We start from the raw sequence: 21,679 nt of genomic DNA, 5'->3' as shown, positions 1-21,679 counted from the left end.
AATGGCAGTAATCTAGTAAATCATTCTTATTTGGAACAGTCTCGCCACAGTTGCTATGCACAATAGCTATGCTCTAGCCAGACACTCAGTCGAAAAGGGTCGAAAGGGGTCTGAAAGCTCATTTATCAGTCTGTGTGCGCCACCACGGCACCCTCCGTGCCGCACCTGTTCAAGCACCTGTTACATAATCAGTTATTTCATATAAGAGGACAGCAAGCAAAACATTAAAGCTTCAAGTAGGGCAAGAAAGCAGAGGCACGCACGCCAGTCGCTAAAGTGCTTGTATTAAATGCACTTAGCCTGATTTTCTGCATCGTCTTTCTGCCAGGATCTGAAATGATGTGAAGTTTATGGTTCTAATGGACTGAAGGGAAGTTAACACGTTATTGTTAATAATGTGGGAGATGAAAAAAATCTTCGATATTATTTTTAATTAACACAATTTCTGTCACATTGTACAGCGAAGAAAAGAAATATCACCTTGAGGGAAGACTGTGCACCATTTTATACGATAAAAAGCGACTGATAAAACACGTCCTGTGCATTGTGCTAGATAATTTCAAGCAGCATTGCACTTACAATCCATTCCATTAGGAGCCGCGCAAGAGAGAAAAGAAGACAAAGGAGGAACGGGGTTTCGAAGGAACGCGCCGGGATTCCATTAGTATCATGGCGCCACTCGCTTGCTTTCTGCCCAGTGTTCTTCATTTTCTAGGATGTCTCTTTTCTGTGGATTTGAAAGCAGGGTGAAAGACTCCCGATTACTATGCAGTTACCTTTTGTGCGGCTCGAGATAGGATTATCCTGAACAGAAGAGTAATTTAACATTCGCTGAAAGCTAGATTGTAAGCCGATCATTCACAGATGCTTGGGGCCTGGAGAGTCAGTCTGTAAATTCCAGTACAAATGAGATGACGTGTGTAGTGTTTGTGAAAGAAACACAGAAGTGGAGATAACGTTGTTGGCAGCGGAATGTTGCCTCTCGGTCTCAAATCCAAGCATCATGTCCATTACTTCTTGTAATGTTGTTGCTATCTGGATGTGACAAAATAGGCATTCATGCCTGCGCATTCGCTATTATTTTAAAGGTACATTGAATATTTGATACACAATAGAATGAAGCCATAAATACCTTAATGCCTCCTTCTATCCACCCACAGGTGGGCATCAGTTACCCCTAATAGTGACCAAACTCTCCCATTTTGGACGGCACTCTTAGCCTCATTATGGTGGGGAGACAGAACTGGTTGTGGGTGTCAAGAGGTCGCCCCAGCTTGGAACTAATATTCGCCATCAAGCTGCCTTTTGCCCCAGACTCAGGAACATTTCGGGGGTTTCACACTCCAGTCTGACACACATTCGCAGAAGACAGAAGCGAAAGCCTGAATACTTCTTTAGCTCAAGGAAGAAGGGATGGGCCATATTATCCCCCAATTTGGGGGGACCCCAGTAATCCTTAGCGTTCCCTGCCTCGGAGCAACAAGCAACCCTTGCTAATTTGTATTAAAGTATGAAACAGCCATCATATGTTTATTGCTTAGTGCATTCTCGCTCCAAATTCTGGCATTTCCTTTGTTGTTTTAAATATCTTGCACGCCTTCTAGGGTGACCACCTGGCATGGAGACAAATTCAGGACTGAACTGGTAAGATGGCGGTTGGAGTAAAGCAGCAGCTACAGAACTGTACAGGGAGTTCCTACCGTCGTCTAAGTTACAATGTACGATGTTCATTACCGACATGGTGACCATGGCGGTCCGACTGACTGACTCAACTCATCCAAAATAAAGGATTTGGGGTGTATACTCACCCAAATCAGCTTCTCCCCGACAGTCTCCAGTGTGGATCCCTTTCTCCAGTTGCCCCCTAAATGGTGGCAGCTGACCTCTGAAGACTATGACCCTGTGGGTGCCGTAATGCAGATAAGTCCATAGCGGGTATGCATCCCCATTGACTGGGCTGTGCACAGATTGCCGCACTCCTAAAGAAATATAAGATGGAGGTAATTAGAACTAAACAAGAGTACTTTACCTCTCTTACCTCATCACTTTCGTCACCGAAAGAGCTTTTTAAAATTGTAGACACGCTCATTTCATTGAAGATGCCGGATTCTGTGGTTAGTTCACAACAGCTTTGCAACGATGTTGCACAATTTTTCAATTCTAAAATTGGCGATATACATTCGGCATTAGAGCTCCAGAGGTTAACACTCTCTACCTCTTTATGCACTCCCATCACTCTGCCAACCTTACCTGAGGAGGGGCTATTAGAGTGTCTGTCTAGTTTCCCACCCCTTTCCCTCCAGGAACTTGAAGTCCTCCTGACTAAGACTAGGTCGGGGTCTCCCTTAGACCCGTGTCCCTTGAAACTCCTGAAACAATGTAAGGAGTGTCTTTTGCCTCCCTTACTGGACATTATGAATAGGGCTATGAGGGACGGGATTTTCCCTTCTCAATGGAAGAAAGCGGTGGTAAAACCCCTGTTACAAAAACCTACGTTAGATCCGGGGGTTCTTAAAAACTTTCGCCCCTATTTCGCTGCTCCCAGCTCCTGCAAAGATGTTGGAAACCTATCTTAACGAGCATCTTGCAGTCTTCCTGGAAACCTCTGGTCGGTTAGATCACTCGCAGCACGGATTTAGGAGAGAGCACAGTACGGAGTCTGCCCTTACAATTGTGCTTGACAACATCCGCACTAGACTAGATAAGGGTCAGACCACTCTCCTTATCCTACTGGATCTTGCGGCTGCGTTTGATACCCTGTCTCCCTCAGTTCTCACATCTAGGCTGAGAGAAATAGGGGTGGAGGGGTCCGCACTTAGTTTGCTGGCCTCCTTCCTTAACCAGAGGGAACAGAGAGTAAAGCTGGGGGAGTTTTTATCTCCATCCCTTCCTGTGCATTGTGGGGTCCCTCAGGGGTCGGCATTAAGCCCGACCCTTTTCAACATCTATGTGACCCCACTTGCCAGGCTTATTAGATCTTACGGGATGGAGGTAATCTCCTATGCCGACGACACACAGATATTGCTCTCTTTCGCCCAACCTGTCATCTCCGCTGCCTCCAATTTTAGAAATTGCATGGAAGCAGTCGCTCAATGGATGATCTGTAATTCATTGAAGCTTAATGGCGAAAAGACAGAAATTCTGGTGTTTGGTGGAAAGGAGGCTTTTTGGTCGGCGGATTGGTGGCCCACTTCGCTGGGTGTATGTCCTATACCTACTATCTTGGCTATAAATCTAGGAGTCATGATTGACCCTACCCTGGGGATGGACCAACTAGTAAAAAGGACTATCTCTACCTGTTGGGGTCTATTAAATATCCTACGGAAGATTAGACATTATCTGTCCCTTCAAGCCAGAAAACAAATTGTTATTGCATTGATAGGCTCCAGACTTGATTATTGTAATGCCCTTTATTTAGGCATTAACAAGGGCCTGTTAATGCGACTTCAAATGGTGCAGAATACCGCTGCTAAATTTGTATTGGATCTGCCTAAACGGGCTTCTGCTCAGGCTGCCAGAAGGACTTTACACTGGCTCCCCATTGAGGCCAGGATCTCTTTTAAGTCTTTGTGTTTGATTTATGGGGCTCTGGCTACCAACAGGGTTGGAGGCCTTAGGGATCTGTTGGCCCCCTATACTCCTTCCAGAACTCTTCGTTCTGCTAACAAATCCTTGTTATCAGTCACCGGGCTCGTAGAGCCAAGTGGGGTGGCAGAGCTTTTTCAATCTTGGCCCCTAAGTTATGGAATACTTTGCCAGTGGAAATTAAATCTCTTCCTTCAAAGCAAGCTTTTAGGAAGGCCCTTAAGACGTGGCTATTTGCCAAAGCCTACCCTTAGTTTTGTTCTGCCTTGTTATGATTTTATTTGGTTAGGCGCCTTGATGCCTTCGGGCTTAGTTGCGTGTTTATAGATTTTCTTTCATTCATTCATTCATTCACTCCAGCAATGGGGTAGATGCAGCACATGCATATCATGCATGTGTGAACATATCACATGTTTCCTGTGAGTTTGTATGCACTTGCAGATATATATTGTTGGATATGTTAACCAACATAGATGAGACTGCCACAGCAGCAGCGGTTGCATTGTCATCTGGTAGTGGGAACTTTCCCAATCTCTGTGGTTAGAATCCGATTATGGCTGTGGCGGTCGGATGGTCATAATGAAGCCCCTAATGTCAGAATGTGAGGTACCCACAACTTGTCTGTAGTCTCAAAGCACCAAGAAGACCCGACTGATACATTTGAGTGTGCATGAGGGAATCTGTATTTATCTCAGACCTGGGAGCCCGCTCACCAAACAGAGAATTAAAGAGCAGGATGAAATTAAGATCAGGTGGCAGATCCATTGTAATTGATTCAAAGGGTCATTGCTAAGAACTGGACAATTTGTCCACTCTCTCCATGTCTTGAATTGGCTCTGCAGTTGAGTCAACCCCAAACCAATGGTCTGGCTCATCTGTAAGAACCAATGAACATGTAGAATCTTTAGAATATTTGAGATGCAAATTACACAAAAAATAAAATATAAGAACATGATGAAGACTTTGAAAATGGTATAAGTGTTTCTTTAACACATGGAAGTATTTAAATTTAGTGTATAGGTCACAACATTGTATTGATATTTATTTGAAGAGAATTTTCTAACCATGTAATAACTCTCCCTCTTGACAAAAACATGGGTGAACAAAGTGAACCAATTGTCTGGTGTCCCTTATATCATGGCCCATAATATTTCAATGGCTGGTGGAACATTACAGACCATTAAAGCATATACAAGTGAGATTTTTGTTCAGGATCCATCTTGAACTGAATAAATTGAAAGTGCTCTCAAATGTCACAATCAATTAAACTAGGCACTTGAAGTAAGTTGATTTAAATTAAATCACTCAATTTATTCTTGTGGCAGGGCCAGGATTTAAATCTAGGTTTTCTGGTCACAAATAGTGTACTTAATCAACTGACTATATTACTTTCTTTTTCTCAATCCCCTTTAGCATCAGAGGACAGTGGCTTTGTAGAATTCTGTCAGATGAATAGTAGACTGTGTTAAGTAAATCTAAATCACAGGTTAATTTCACACAATATCTAAACACAAAAGGTACATAGTGAAGGTGAGGGACTATTGGAAACCATATGTTAACATCACTGGCTTTCTCAGACTTTACATAGCTAGTCAACACAGCAGTCAAAGAGCATTAAAACAAAGTACGGATACTGTGATCCTGAGTGCAATTGAGATGGGTTCAGTGAGAATGGAGGGGAGATTCATATGTGTGGTAAAAGGAACAAAAAATGTTGTGACTATTTTGTTGTTATTTTACCATTGTGTAACTGCATATAAAATAATTCACACCTTAAATAAAAAATAAATGCAAGTTAAACTAATTAGTAGGAAATACTCTATTTTGCATTATGAAACCTCTGTTGATTAATGTAATCACTTAGATGTATATATGGGTAACCAGAAAGACATGGATTTGAATCCTGTTTGGTAAGCAGGTAATAGTGACTTGTGTATTCACAGAAAGCACTGTGATTGTGTAATTCATTATTTTAAATCTGCATAACACACAGTATAAGATAGGCTGCCACGAAATGCAGAAATATATTGGTTAAAGACTAAAACGTGTTTTCAAAGTGTAGCTTTTAGTAATATGCTGATGCACCTACTGCAAACAGTTTTACAACTGTCCATTAAAAACACATATGTTACAGCTCAACTTGGAACACCCTAACAATACCTTACAAAAAGAAGAAATTTTTTACCTCAGGCAGCTGAAAATGAACTCTATCAATTAACACCTACACCAGCAATCAAGCAGCCTTTAAACGTGCAGATTACCCAGTTTCCCACATTTAAATGTCTTTGCGGCAGGCGGCACCCTGACTAGAAGGCTGGTTTCTGGTTTATCTGTCTGCCCCTCCCTCTGGATCACTGCGCAGGAGACACCATCCTTTCTGCTTTAGCTGAACCTTCTCAACTGTTGGAGTTAACATTTAACCTTTTGCACAAAGTCTAAAATTACGGACAAATGCCATCCATGGAAACTTCCATCACGGACATTAGAGTGAATGTACAACCGTCCATGTAAATTACGAATGGGTGGTCACCCTAACATCTTCTCATTTTTAAGTACTTACATGTTAATGTGTTTATGCGTGTATCAAGCTTGTTTTCATATATCCTACTTACACTGCTTTAAACATATCACTCAGTTTCCTGTCTTCTGTGTTAATGTATGTTTTTTTAAATAAAACAATAGATGCATCTCAAACAATAGGGTTTCTCACAATTACCATGAGGGTAGTGTAATTAGTGGTATCTGGTATTTTCCCTCCCAAGCAACAGTGCTCAACAGTGCTCCATGTTCCTCTGGTTGCATCCACCTGGGATGCATCACCTCAGGAGCAGCTGTAATACACAGGCATTACACAATATGTAGTGTATGCTCATATCTCAACAATGTTGTTTCGTACAATGCTGGACCATCAAGATATCCTCCTTGGGAGATATGTGCTGTGATCTGACACAATGATGGAGGACCTTCCAGCACTCCCATCATATGTGGCTGCATGTCGGGTCATCCATATTTCGAGAGTTGACCATTTTGCACTGATACTAAGATGCATGAAACAACAAAGAGTATTGTTTTAATGATCATCTTAAAATGAGGAAACAAATAAGAGTTACAACACGCTAAGTTATCATTTGCCCCTGCCTCAATTTGCATACATAAACCCTTCTAAATAACTCTATGTGATGATGTTTTATATCATGTTTTCAAGAATAATGTTCTATTGTGCTTTTGTCACCTTTTTGGCTGTGTACTAGATTCCCTTACCGTTGCTGTAGGAAATGACCATATTTTGCATGATGTACCCCAAGTGTTTGCCCTGCCTGTTTTTACTTGATGTAAAACCTGTGCTCTTTACCCCTCATAACCAGTAGTACAGTGCCTCTACTCCCCCTTTTAACATGGTTGAATTGGCATAACCCTAACTGGCATATTTAACTTACCAATAAGTCCCTAGTATATGGTACAAGGTGTATCCAGGGTCTGTAAGTTAAATGCCACTTGTGGACTGCATAACCTATTGTGCCATCAACTACACTGGGAGTGCAAACGCAGTTTCAGGCCTACCACTGTAGCCTGAATGAAGCAGTTTAACAACTATAATTGGGCCTGTCAAGATAACCCATTTCGACTGGCCTAAACCTTCCTTTCAAATATTAATGTGTCACACATAAGTAGCCATTATAGCTCATAAGGCATGGTGCATTGTACATAAAAGTAGGGCATGTAGACAATTAATGCTAAATATTTCCCTAGGAATAGCATATAAGAGCTATTTTTGCGGTCCCAACGAACCCTGTTCCATAGCAAAACACTGAGATGCACTATCAAATTTAATAATGCTATCTTTAGCTAGAAAACACCAAAAAATTCCATTCATAAACTCTTTGTAATATGTATTAATGGACAAAGTGACTGCAGAAGTCATATTTGTTAACATATATTAAGGAAAAGTAACTTTTAGACAGATAGATTTTCTTTGCCTAAAGCCTGAGAAGTCTAATTTGCATTAGCCTCCAACTGCAGTCATATGAGTGTTCAATCCCTGAATGAGGTGCAAAAACTGCTCTGAAGCAGAGACAAAGGCCTGGGTGTGGATAGGTGTTTTTGTTCCTCTGGCAGGATGACTATTTGTCCTATATCCAGTAACTTAATTTACTTTAAAAGGGCCTACTCTATCACAGACAGATGACACCCGAACAGGCCCCATCCTTTATTTCTCCAGTCAGGTAGACACCAATTACAGTGGGCAGGGAGATGCTGCTAGAACTGATTGGGAGTGACCATAGAGAAGTGGTTACTCATTTCCTTGCCATACCTCTTGGGTGGACACACAGGCTCCAAACAAGGTAAGAAGGGTTTTACCATCTCAGATTTAGGCAGAAAGGAACACTGTGGAGTTGTTTGCAATAGGATATACAGGAAATTCTCAAAAGTGAGTAGGGCAACCCCAGGGAATTTTGCCCCATTGGTTAGGCAAGAGCCAGGAGAAACCATACCCACAAGCTGGTGCCAGGCATAAATGTGTCAACCCCAGTACACTCCTCACAACAATACTGGACTTCAGTAAATTTAGAAAAAGACTAAACATATTGTATGAGACTTAGATGAGCCCTGAAGGATTGGGCCTGCTATGCTGGACAAAGAAGTGGACTCCAAAAGTCATAAACCTGACCTCCTGTTCAAGTTACAGATGCACAACAAGCTACAAGAAGCCTTTTCCTGAAGATTCCCAGCTAACCTTTTCCAACTGGAACTTCCTGGTGGACTCTGCTGAAGTTGTAACCCTCAAGTATTGTCCCTGAGGTCCTGGAACCCTTGGCTTTCTCTGGTTGAACTTCTCCTACCACCCTGAAAACCTGGCACTTAGAAACCTTTTGCTCCAAAGACCTCCAAATGAATCCAAGCTCCAAAGTGTGAATGAAGAAATCTGAATCGGGTGACGGTGCCAAAAGTATCTGGACAGCAAGAATCATTCCCTGGGCATGACGTTCATGCTTCTCCCAGTATGAGCTTTCTTGCTAAAAAACCAATGGCTTCAGTGGGACCACGTCCAATGGCTACCCACACTTGAGGTGCCCTCCTCAGTGACAGCCTGCTACCTTGCTCTGCTGAAGACCTTGACCTTGAGCTTCCATTTTGTAGACTAATTCTCAAGGTAAATCCCCTGACTGGGTCGAACTTGGTGCCTGTATCTGACTCTCACTTCATTGCAGTCACCCTCAAAACGTACCTAGGTCCCAGTCTACCACAACCATTTACCATGGTTGGCATCTAATGCTTTTTATCACTATTTTTATCTAAAACTATGAAATGTCTCCTGGTCTACTTATGGGATTTTTGTCATTTTGCTTTCATGTTATTAATTAACTGTACTTTAGTTTTCTAAATTGATTTGGTATTTTTATTGCGTTGGGTTTTGACTGTACAACTGTTTTGGAACTGCGTGAATGCTTTTCACATTGTCCTACATTGTCTGCCTGCTCCATTCCATACCTATTTGAGGGGTGAGCTTGGGTTCATTAAAAGACTTTAGTGATTTACCCTGACAAGGGCTGTGTTTATGGCTTAAGCTGGGTAGTCAACCATCTTAACTAATAACCCAATTTCTAAGAGTTGCCCTTAATGGCTTAACTCCCTTTAAATGCAGGAAACCTTCCTGGTCTTGATCCTTGTTTCTGAAACAGATGTATGCCCTATATATTGTCCATTGCTTGAATCCCTCTTTTGGTATACTGATGCATTTCTATATCCTATCCAATCTCTGCTGCTACAAACTTTGAGAAGCCCTCTGTTCGGCTCAAAAAGAACTGTTGTTTTGTTTTCCCCAGTGGTAATATTCTTCCTTATAAAGGTCAGTGTGTGAAACGCCAGTTGTGTCTATTGTGTCCCTGAGTGAGGCTTTTATCCTTCCCTCATGTCTTTTATAGTCTCCTTTCTGTCCCCGAGTCACACATTTACACTGCTCATCCTCCTCCCTCTGTGGTAATCTGTGCCTCCTCCGTGTACTCGGACCTACACACTATTCCTTCTACTTGTCTCCTTTCACTATATTTATACCATCAGCCTTCTGGCGTCAGCTGTTCCCTCATGGGCGTTATTTAGGGGTCGCAACGGCAACCCCTGGCTTACCCCTTGCAACCCCTGACACTGCCTTTGTGACCCCTGGCCTCAGAGGTGGCAAAATCAGTGCCAGGAACACGGTGGCAGCTCGCCCTTATGAATGTCGATTGGCTTCCACTTTGTTTTCTTTAAGTTTTTGTATTAGACTGTTAGCGAATATTGTTTCATTATTCACTATTAGTGCAATTAAAAATGGAGTTCAATTACCTGAAATTTGACCTTCACTGGAAACTGAGTTAGGTAAAAAATGCTTTTAAATATATGTTGTGTGCATTCTTGCAGGTGAGTTTGTGTTTCCATGAGGGAGTGTGTGTAAGTCTGAATGTGTGCACGTGTAAACATGTGCGTCTGAGTGAAACTGAAGGTCAAAGGGCGGGTGATGTCACTTCCACTAACCCAGCCGGTTTGGTGAATTGAGGTTCATGTTTTTCCTGCCTTTCTTCTGTCATGTTGAAGATGTCTTCTCAATCTGTTGGTAAAATCAGTGCGTGGGAGGAGAGTTGTTGTGTATACATTGTTAAAAGCGTCTCTCCCCACTTTAATGTTGTTTTAAGAGTGCATATCTTGTCAGTGGAAGTCTCCATGTTTCCCAGCTAACACAATTCCTCGATCAGCATGACACAAGACTTTAGAGAAACACAAGCACTGCTTCCACTGTCTCCTACCTTACATAACTATTCATGAAAACTGGCAATGGAATCTTGTTTGCAGGTTTGCATTTGACTGTTTGAGGTGTGGCTCATTTGACTCCAGTGTGATACTGAATTACTGTTTTGAATGTTTACAAAATATTTTTTACCGAGAAGGTGCAAAAGTGTGATCTAATTTATAATGATTGGATACAAATAATCTGTTTATAACAGATTGGCTGTTAATAATAAAAATATGCATTCATGATAATGCAGTTCCTTTTGCGGACATAGAACTCGCAGCTGATGGTCTTTGGCAGTGTCCACTTCTTTGGGTAATTATAAGTGATTCATAATTCTTTGCAATTTATCTCTAGCCACTGTCAATCAGGTACTGGACTTGAATATCGTCGATAGGTGTTTCGGCCGCTTAAGGCTACTAGTGAGTTTGAATTTTGTAAACCGTACAAATTACTAAGGCTATCCGACTGCGAATTAAAAGGCAAAGGAAAGCAGAAAAAAAACTAAATCTGAAATGAAAACTTTTTCAGTGCTTTACAGAAATGTTTGATTCGATTTTGCGTGAATAGCTATTGGCATGCAATTCCAGCATCATGTCAACTTTGTAACAGAAGCACAGAGCTTTAAAGGGAAGCCAGTGCAGATTGCTAAAGTGGATTTTTTTTTTTGTATATTTAGGTAGGTCTTTAATATAAATCTGGCTTCTATATGTTGAATAAGTTGTAGTTTGTGCATAAGATGAGATGAAAGACCTACAAATAGTGAATTACAGTAGTTCAATCTACTTGTAATCAGTGTCTGAACCGAAGATTCCATAGATGAACTAGGCCCAAAAACAGCAATTTGCCTAAAGATTTTCATCATTGAAAAGCTGGTGGTCATAGCTTTATTAATATGGGTCTTGAATGATGGCTTGGCGTCAAAGACAACACCCAGGTTGCGAGCCCTGGATTTAGGTTTGGTGCACACGCTAAGACATTTAGAACACCAGTTAGGGGACCAGATGGAAGGATTTCTGTACACTAGGACTTCAGTCTTATCAGCGTTCAGTCTCAATGAACTGGCATCCATCCAGTGAGGCACAGTTATTAAACACTGTTTAAAATGATCCTGAATGGTCGTCTGCCTGCACTCTAACCACACAATAATCTGGGAGTCATCAGCATAGGTTTAAAATTGAAACCCGAAAGAGGCAATCAGATTAATCAAAAACATTATCTGCAAATTGAAAATAGTCAGGCCCAGGGATCAACTTTGGGGAACCCCACAACTAAGCTGTTGATAGGAAGACCGATAAGTACGCAGATGAACAGCCTGTTACCTCAAACTCAGAAAGGATTGAACTAGCTAAGCACCTTCCCCTGCAGACCAACAGTACTATGCTCATCTAAAAGGATCTTATGTGGACATGTTGAAGGCTGCCATCAGATCACGGAAGATAAGACCCAGCGACAGCTCCTCCCCAGTAGGTCGGAGGAGCGCCCACTCCCTGCCGCCGCACTCAAATACAATGATAATAAAAGGGGCTTTAAACCCATTTTATTATTGTTTTGTTTAATCCCCTAGAGCCTCCCAGGACTCTGACGTTTTTGTTGACAGCCTTGGCCTTTGTAGTCACAAAACTCTGCTCCACACCACTACTCCTTGGCATTAAATTATTTATCTCTGGTACTGCTTTCATTGACAATATCTATGGTATTTGCCAAATGATCTTTATATGCTTCTGCATCCTCATACATCTCACCAGAAACCCCCAGTTATGATGAGAAACAACTATGCCGTGGAAGAAATCCCACTTGAAACTGACACTGAAGCACTACTCTTGACTTCAAACATGCCATTTTTACACTGGTACAGTGTGCAGTGTAACCCTTCAAAGTAGAGAGCAAAGGCTTCTGATCAGTCTTACCTTCCTTCCTCAGACCATACAAGCTCTGTATTTTGTTCATCAACATCTTCCAAAAGTCTGTTTTAGTCCACACATCTTTCACGAAATTAGGATAATATTGACACAATACTAAATTAAATGTCATTAGCTCTTTCTTTGGGGGAACAGATGCTATAACCAGCAGCTTCTAACAACTCTTGCTATGCTTGTGAACTACAGCTTTCATAACATATCTATAATACTTCACTTTAGATCTGTAAAAACATTTCAATTTCCTCCCCTGATGAAAGAAAAATGGGATGTGTTTCTTCCATACTTTTTGTCTCTTCAGCTCATATCGGTTCATAGTCAACTGGGTAGAAATTATCTGAAAATCACATTATGAAGCTACTGCTCTGTGCACTGACCATACATATTTATTGTTGGCTCCTTTACCTTTGTGAAACATCTCTGCCTCATAACAGATAACAAGGTTGTACAAGAAAAACATCCTCTAACCTTTTTCCTTTTGTGTAAAACTACCTTCACAAGGTTTACCCTCGGGCATCTGCTAAAATATGTACCCAAGTGATTCACAAACATAAATAGGTTTCATTCTGGATGAATATCGACTCTCCTGGGTATAGGGTGAGAACACTATCATGGCTTCCACTTGATCATTGCTTCGCCTAGGGCTTGCCGAATAAGTGTTAATGGAGCAATGACTTTTATCGTTCCATATGTCACACTAGCATTAATATAAAAAATAAGGATGAGAAGGAAACAGACATCTACCCTAACCTACAAAATAATCCTCACTTAAAGGTATTATAGGACTAATTGTTGTTGCATAATGTCTGGTCCACTGCAGCATCATAAAAGCTCCCACTCGATATGTGTGTCCCTTGGTGAAAAGAGAGATTTGTTTTCTGAATCCCAGTGTGCAGCTCAGCATCAGAATATTAGGCCATTTCTTATATGAATGTTGTATGAATCACGGAGACAGTGCAACACAGGCAATCATTACGTTGATCCAATGGCACTCATCCTGAACATGTCAACTGTTTGTCAAGGGTCTTTGAGCCTCAACCAGTATGGGGACCACACACATGCACAGATGCTTGCAATCACAAGCACATTGTGTGATGACAACTAGACAAAGTCCTCTGTACTTCACCTGAAATCAATGTGTTGAAATGCCACTACAAAATTGTAAAACAGTGACTGGAAAACCCTGGAAGACACACCACTGCACGCAGTGCTCCAAGGATGCAAAGTAAGAGTATACATTGAGCAATACAAAACTTGGAGCAGCATGAGTATTGTGTGTAGATATGTGAGATTAAATGGTCTACAGATTTCCAGGCAGGAGTGTAATAACGCGGTGCTGCAAAATACAAGTCTGTGGGCCTTCTTCACAAAGCCAATTCTTGACGTAAATGTTTGTTAATAGCTGTAAATTTCTGAATGTATGCTTTTCTAGTATTTACAAAACAATAAGTAGTTGGCAATGTGCCTTTAGTGATGCATTAATAAATAGTACGCCATTACGGTTTACAATTACACATTAGCAAACTCCCTTCAGTCAATGGTGAGTTGGTGGTTTAAGGTGTAATTTGCCTTATGAGTTTGATATCACCCAAGCATTCACAACTTATTCTAAAACCCTTCTCCACCATGGAAGCGACTTGCTCAAACAAAGGTATGCAGAACATCAAATTAAAGGTTTAACAAGCATTTCCAATGCAAATAGGTCTCGCATTTGTGAGTTAGAGCTATATACATTGTAAATGGCAATGTTTTTTTACCTACACGTTTTATTTTTGGAGTGAATGTATGTAGTGGGCAAAATCCCTTGGAAAGGTCCTGCACTTCATCATAAATATATTGAAAAAGACGCAAAGTGTGGATTGTGTCAACAATTGCTTGGCACATACCTCATTAATAAAAGTAGTGCTTACAGACTAACCAACGCGATCGGGAGCATGTGAATCCGTATCCCGGCTTCTCTTTCATTTTCTAGACTATTTGACTCACTCTCCTGCATCTTGGTTATCCTCCAAACACTGGGAGGCAACGAAGTTTGCCAAGGGGGCGGGGGGCAGGGGTTCTTCGGGGGTACATCAAAATGTAATAATTGCCTAGTTGTCAAAGGTCACCTGGTGCTATTAGTTAAGTGTGCAGATTTCATTGAGCTATTAAGAGTACTTTACTCGCATCTATGAGAAAATCGACATTAACTAAACAAAATGCCAGAATGCGTGTCAGTTTTCACTGTGTTTTAGACAGTACTGGTTGCTTAGTTTCATTGCATTAATTTTTTTATTTACTCTTTTACACAGCATCCAAAGTAGATCACTTAACCCCAAAGCCCTGAGTTGTTAAATGACCCATAGAAGGGAGTGTTTTACAATTGAGCAAATGAGTACAAATGTAATTTTGGTAGTGCCATGGAATGATCAGCCAATGAGGTACTCGATGAGCAGGTATTGAACTACACGTTCAAAACGTACGGTATTGTGGCTGTTGTTTGTTTGTACACAACCACCTCTCTGAATGTGTTTATTAACATAGAGCTTCATCTACCAGACAGTGCTCACAGAGGGGCGACTAAAGCACAGAACAAAATGTATTCATTTATCCTGAGTGTGAAGGCACCGGAAGGCTTAGGTGCACGCCCAGAGAGGCTAGGGATCCAGCACTTCTACAGACTCTGCCGTGCTCCTCTGCACCAGCAGGGCACAGCTCAGAATCTGCCGCTTTTGCTAAGAATAGGTGAGGGGGATGAGGTTGGGGCATGCAGGAGTTGCCGGCAGATTTCCAGGTTATTGAAAGTGATGATTCTGACTTGAGGCAATGGGGACTGACTTTGTCTGTTTGTCTGCACCAGTCAATTTCTCTACCATCTACCGGGCTCACTGTCGTGTCTCCATTCATCTCTCTTTGTTAGAGGTGCGCGAGCCAATATATTAATTAACAGGTAGAGCCAGCCGGAGACGAGCCAAGCGTATACGAGCCAGTGGGCGAGCAGTGAAAATGATCGGCATGTTAATCATACAGTAAACTGGATGTAAATGTGCGATAATGTCTCTTCAGAATTCAAAAAAGTGCATTTATTTAGCATGTCTCCTCAGTACACAAGATTATAGCACTGAATTGAGAGGAAGTTATTAAAAGTGCTCGTTTTATTTTTGTTTAAAATTTGTTTATTGGGATTTTACATTACTTATTACAGATTGACCTCTTACATCATTATAAAGCATTGACACATAACTGTAATTGGGAGCGGAGTGATTGTAAGTAATAGCATACACATTTTTACTGCATCACAGCCATTATAAAAACCAGACGCTGGAAAAAAATTCAGGAGTAACCCTCCTGCTGGTTTGTGCATTTCAGTGGTAGAGTCTTACACTCTGGCTGGGCTTGCTTCCGATGGGCATGCATGAATATTCCACTCTTATGTTTTCTTTCCCAGTGTTATCATGTCTAATCTTGTCTGAATGTGTTCCCATCTAACTGTCATCGGAGTCATAGCTGCCAATGTGAAACAGTGAACTGTCAACTATGGGGTTGAAACTGAGGGGGACGTTGAGGAGCTATCGGACAGTAAAAGTGCTTGTTTTAAGCATGAGTTAAAATACTGCCGCTCCTCCCACCCGACAACAATGCCATTTGTGAACTAAGAGGTGTCAGTTGCCATGCATACCCCGAATGTTGCCTAGAGTCTTATTATATTTAGAGTAACATTAAAATCTAGTTCATTAAACACAAGACGTTTTTGTACAGCACGCATCATGAACTCTCATATTTCAAGGTGGCAATTATAAAGATGAAAATGTAAGTGCCGGCAGGCAAGAAAACATGAACGGGAGTGGGGGGGTGAGGGGGTGAGAAGTCACAGACTGAGGGAGGGCGCGGTGGGGTGGGGAGACAGGGAAGAGAATAGTGTTAGGAGTAAAGGGGCCAATAGCCGTGGAAGGATACAAACGATGAATGAGGAGGGATTAACAAGCTTCAAACCATTTGGAAGGCAGCATTTAAGACAAAAGCCAATGGGCAGAGAATGGGCGGCACTTCCACGAAGCTTCCACACTACAGCATATACTTCATGTCTCGCAAAGCAATGGCAGCGCATTCGCGCTGAAACGCTAGGAAAGACCTAAAAGAAAATAGTGTGGGGAGTAAAGGATCCAATATCTGTGGAAGGATACAAATGATGAATGAGGTTGGACTAATAAGCCTCAAACGAATTGGAAAGCAGCATTTAAGACAAAAGCCAATGGGCAGAGAGTGGACGAGCTTCCACGAAGCTTCCACACTACAGTATATACTGCATGCCTCGCAAAGCGATTGCAGCGCATTTGCGCTGCAACGCTAGGCGAGACCTAAAAAGGGAAAGTAGAAGCCAGTAGCGGCCCATCCCCTGACAAAGTGGGGGGGGGGGCAGGCTGGACCAGAGGAGGGAGGTGGGAGGTGGGGTGAAAGGGAGGAGGGTTATGGGAAGGGTTTGAGTACAAAAAATACTAAAAAAAAAAAACTTAAACTTAACTTAATGCTCCAACCGCCATCTCCGGTGCATTGGCTCTTCTGGCTCTGGGGCACAGGCTCCCAGCTTGCTTTCGATCAATCCTGAAGCTGCTCATGCATGAGAGCAGCTTCAGGATTGGCCTGAGCGTAGGCAACTTGCACTCCCAGGTAGACTGGGAGACTGTGTCTGCTCTCTCCAGCCTCAGTAACACAGCTGAGACTGGAGAGAGCTTCACTAAGCAAGAGGGTTTAGCCCACCTGAGCCCACCACTCTCTCACCAGCAGTGTCATCCCCTTGACCCACCCCAAGACTCATCAGAGTCCTGCGGGCGGGTCCAGGGGATTAAAATAAAATGATAATAAAACTGGTTTTAAACCTGTTTTATTATCGTTTTATTTACTGGTGGTGGCAGGGGTGGCAGCGCTCCTCTGATCTAATGGGGCTGCCGCCACTGGTAGAAACTCAAATCCTCATGGGGTTCCTACACAGGGAATTTTGGGAAAATGTTTTCCCATTGGAGTGGAGAGAAAAAGGGAAACAAAATACTTGTTTACTGTAAAACGTTTGCATGCCTATGTATAGTATCCCTTGAAACCTGTAGCTGGAGTAGATATCAATGCTCCTACTGTGTATACGAATTGTAAAAAGCATCAAATCTCCATCCATTTTACAACCACGTGCAAATTTACTGTTCTGGCTTGACAGCGCAGCTGTTACCAGTCAATTTTGGAGAATCAAAAAGCAGTGGCATAGTTAGACCTTAGACAACCCGGGGCAGTCCCAGCATTTGCCACATTGAAGTGCGGGGGATTCTGGCGATTTCTCCGATTGACACCCTACAACGGCCGCACTGAAGATCGGGAGGGTGTAGTGCTGCCGATTGCCACCCTGAGATGATAGGTAAGAGCTGGGGGAGGCCGCCGTCCCCAAAACTTGTGCCACCCAGGGCGGACAACCTCCCGGCACTCTTTGCTACGCCACTGTCACTAAGAGAGAGGCTTTGCCTACTACTAAATGTTGGGAGCCAGCTGTACATGTTTTGATTGGGCAGAAGTTGAGTGCTGCTACAAACAAAGCTTATGGTCTAGTTAGGCAGTGCAGCTTTCCCTATACACTTGTATGCAAACTGCAAGAGTGGAGCTTTGGCTAAGTCTACAAGTTGGGAGCAAGGTGTACATGTTTTAGTTTGACAGAAGTTGTGTGCCTCCATAAAAAAGTGTGTTCTTGCAAGCAGCTGGGATCATTGTGTTTATTTATCTAGTTGACTGAGCTTGCACTCTAATGGGGACACACAACACTACAGAGCTATTAAAGTACCTTTGATAACTAGATGATTTATGGTATATGTCTTTCTCTTGCAGCAGCACAAATAGGAGGAGGGTAGCCATGTGAAATGTACTGCAGTCGCGGCACCCTCCCCATCCATCATTAACTTTAGATTTCAGAGTTCAGATTTGTGTTTGAAACCAGTATGGGATACCCTTGGCTACACTAATCTACATGGATTTTTAGGTCTGGCTTCAGAGGTGCATAAAATACATTCAGATGTTGGCTCCTCTGAGTGCAGGATTTGCTTGTGCCCAATTTGTATGTTTTCGTAAAACAACTGCTTGTATGGCATGTTTTGCCTTATGGTAAAGCTTACACTCGATACAACAGATCTGAATTGTTATGGTGGCACGCCAAAGATAATAGCTATTCCCTGAATTGTTTATTATGATGTTAGGACAGAGGCACTAGGTCTGACATATTTAATGTGAAAAATATATGTTAAAGTCAACAGGCATTTAAATGTGGGTTGGTATTACTCTGTATTAAAGACTACAAGTAGGTATTTTGTTACATGTAATTGGACAGATTAACATAGTAGGCAAGGGTTTGGCGTTGGTCTCCCTCTTACACAAACACTGGGGGGTTTTCACTGTGATGATTTGTGTTAGGCAGATTGAGTGGGATTCTATATTGTTTTGCAAGCTGTATTTTTCTTCGTATTTGTAATTTTGTAGCTGTATGTAAGATGGTTGCCAGGCCAGTGTTGGATACAGTGCAAAGCAAATGGCAAAAGGTAAAGGCATCATCGGTTCATTGGGAAATGTCATACCACATTTCAAAGGTTTGATTTGTTTATTATGAAACGTTGTAACAAAGCCAGTAGACCTGATCTATTTATTGTGAAAAACATGTGGTAAGGACAGCAGGAGTTTAAGAATGGAGTACTATTACACTTTACTACTTCCTGCAGGCAGGTTTGTTTCATGGAATTTCACAGATCACAATGGAAGGCAAGGGGTTTTGTGTTGGTGATTTACCCAGGCAAAACGTTGGGATTCAAGATATGCACTACAATAATTCTTGTTAGGATCTTTAAAGCTGTTTCTGGCAGATTCGGATAGCATCTGAGGGCACATGAGGTAGAAGGGAGTGCAAGGCCATTAAACGGATTGGTGTATTCAGCTGCAATGCTGATGAGATGATCTCAATGAAGGCGCTAGCTGCAGGATGGCTGCACAAGAGTGGAGGAGGTGAGGACCCTCAGTTTGGCTAACGAGCAAACCAGCACTAGTGTGGGGCAAAGGACTCACCCCACATGCGGCAACTTTGGAGGGGCATATTAGGTGCCTCCCGGAGGGCGATGCGTGCCTGTGTGACCACAGAAGTGGCCTACCCAGGTGTGAAAGCGATTTGTGGCAGGTTGGCACTCCCGCGTGCAGCTGCTGCATTGAGGGAAGGTAGTTCAGATATATATAATAATTGATAATAAGTTTTGAACTGTCTCTTTATTCCAAACAAATTGGAAATTGATTTCCCTATTCTGTAACTATTTCAATAGTTTTAAAGTTTTTATATTTACTGTTAGTCTGAGAGTGCCTATTTTATTGACAGATTCCATTTGGACACATCTAGCATACTGAATGGAATGTGTATGAGCATCCGTGTCAATTTCTGCGCATGTGAAGAGGATTTCATTCCATAAAGGAAGAATGTCAGAATCTGGATATGCAACTGATATTGTTGTAAATGGTGTTCCTCTGTCATACGAGGCCGATTTGCCTATGTGGTATATTCTTGTGTTACTCCCCAGATCCAAGCTTTCATGGAGTTCCATATTATTTGAATGCAAGCTGTGTTTCAAATAATCTTAATAAATTCATTAATATGGAGCTGCAGTTTTCCTGAAAAAGAGAGAATATTGAATTACATATTTATGGCCTGTTCAGGTACATGGAGAAGGACCTCTGCATGGAATTTGTAACTCTAAATGTAAAGGTGCCAAGTTATGCTTAGTTTCAAATATGGCCTGTCATAATTTATGCATTCTAGAAGGAGGTGTGGAGTTGGTGGTATCTAGCATTGTTGACTGGATACATTGAATGTCACCAAATGCAACGATTCCGGCCATATATAAAAGAAGATCCTGTCCTAGGGTCAATTATGTTCAGCCCATATATGGAATATACTTTCAGAATATTGTTGTTACATTAATTGTAACCAAGGACCTACTACCCTCCACTGGTCCACCTTGCTCCCATTTGTGTATGATAAGATCTGTCTTTCGTTTAAATGTATTTCCTGCAATGAAGCAATATCGGGATTAATGCACCTCAATTCATACTGAAACCCTTTCAGAGCAATTATTCTAATCTAGGTGTCCATGAATTCTCATTAGTAAAATAAAGCAAAATAACACTTTGCCTGCCTTTGTTTAATAAAGCTTGAATTCTTCCATGCCCTCCCATCCACCCTCCTGTTTTCGAGACCAGTCCTGATGTTTGACAATTCTTCCCCAACATAACCATGCTGGATGTGAGTGTTTGCATTTTAAACTATATAATCTTCATCACTCACTCCCTGTTGCCAGCATACCAAAGAAACACCCACCAGAGAGAGTCAGCCATTCAACAATGCCATGCAAACATCAGAACATCAGTTGGTTACTTGACTGTCTGCAAGTGACACATTGATGTGACTCATTTGGATCAGTAAAGTCATGAAATAGACCCTGCTAGTTCATTTGGAGGTTCGATCCTCTGATTGTGGCAGGAATTTTAAGGGCTCAGAACTCCAGGATATGGGCACAAAAGTCACAGGGGCGTAGCTTTTGGGGGGTATTTGGGGTGTGACACTCCCCCAAATATATGCATTCTTGGCTTGGTAGTTGGGTATAGGGGTCACAGAAGCAGATCTGCTGGACCTGTGTTGCTTTTGTCCCACTTGTTTAGCGGGAAAATGTGAGATTCACACCCCAAGAATCCCACCCACTAAGTTAAGGCCAGGCAAAGTCACGCTGCCTTTTAACAGTTTCCAATGCTAAGTCTTGAAAAATGTTAAATCCTTCTTGAGTGTTTTGGTGATGCTTCTGCCGTGCTAAATCTAGGGCCTGTTCCTTAATTCTACAGTTCCCTAATTGTACATGATTTGATGCCATTCTTAGTGGGAGAATATAGAATACATGTGTTCTGGCAATAGTGTAGTGATGTTCGTTTGCCAGGATTTTTAGCAAGAGCTGCGTTACCCGTACCGGCATGTTACTATGCCCAGACTCCGCTACTTTCGGGTTAGAAACAACTGAGACCTATTTTCCTGGTCCTCACTTTTTCAGATTAGAAAGAGAAGCTGTTTTTCATTTGTAATCTTGTGGATAGTAATCAATTATTTGATCTTGTTGAGTGGGTCTTTGTTTAGACATAAAGCCAAAAAGTTTTCACTTATAGCATCCATTTATTTGGCCAAGCTCTCAATCTTGGAGCACGACTTTCTCTGTGTTTTCCTAAGCTCCTTGATTTCCTTCATTATGTTCTGGAGGAGCTACCTGGTAGTATATGCAGCATAAGAACCCACTGATTTTAGGTTGGTGTCTGATTCAAGATTAATATTTAGATTAGTATTAGACTTTTCAACAGTCTGTGGCTGTAATACAACTGTTACCTC

This window comes from Triturus cristatus, chromosome 7 (assembly GCF_964204655.1).
Source record: "Triturus cristatus chromosome 7, aTriCri1.1, whole genome shotgun sequence".
Taxonomy (NCBI): Eukaryota; Metazoa; Chordata; class Amphibia; order Caudata; family Salamandridae; genus Triturus; species Triturus cristatus.
This window is presented reverse-complemented; position numbering follows the sequence as displayed.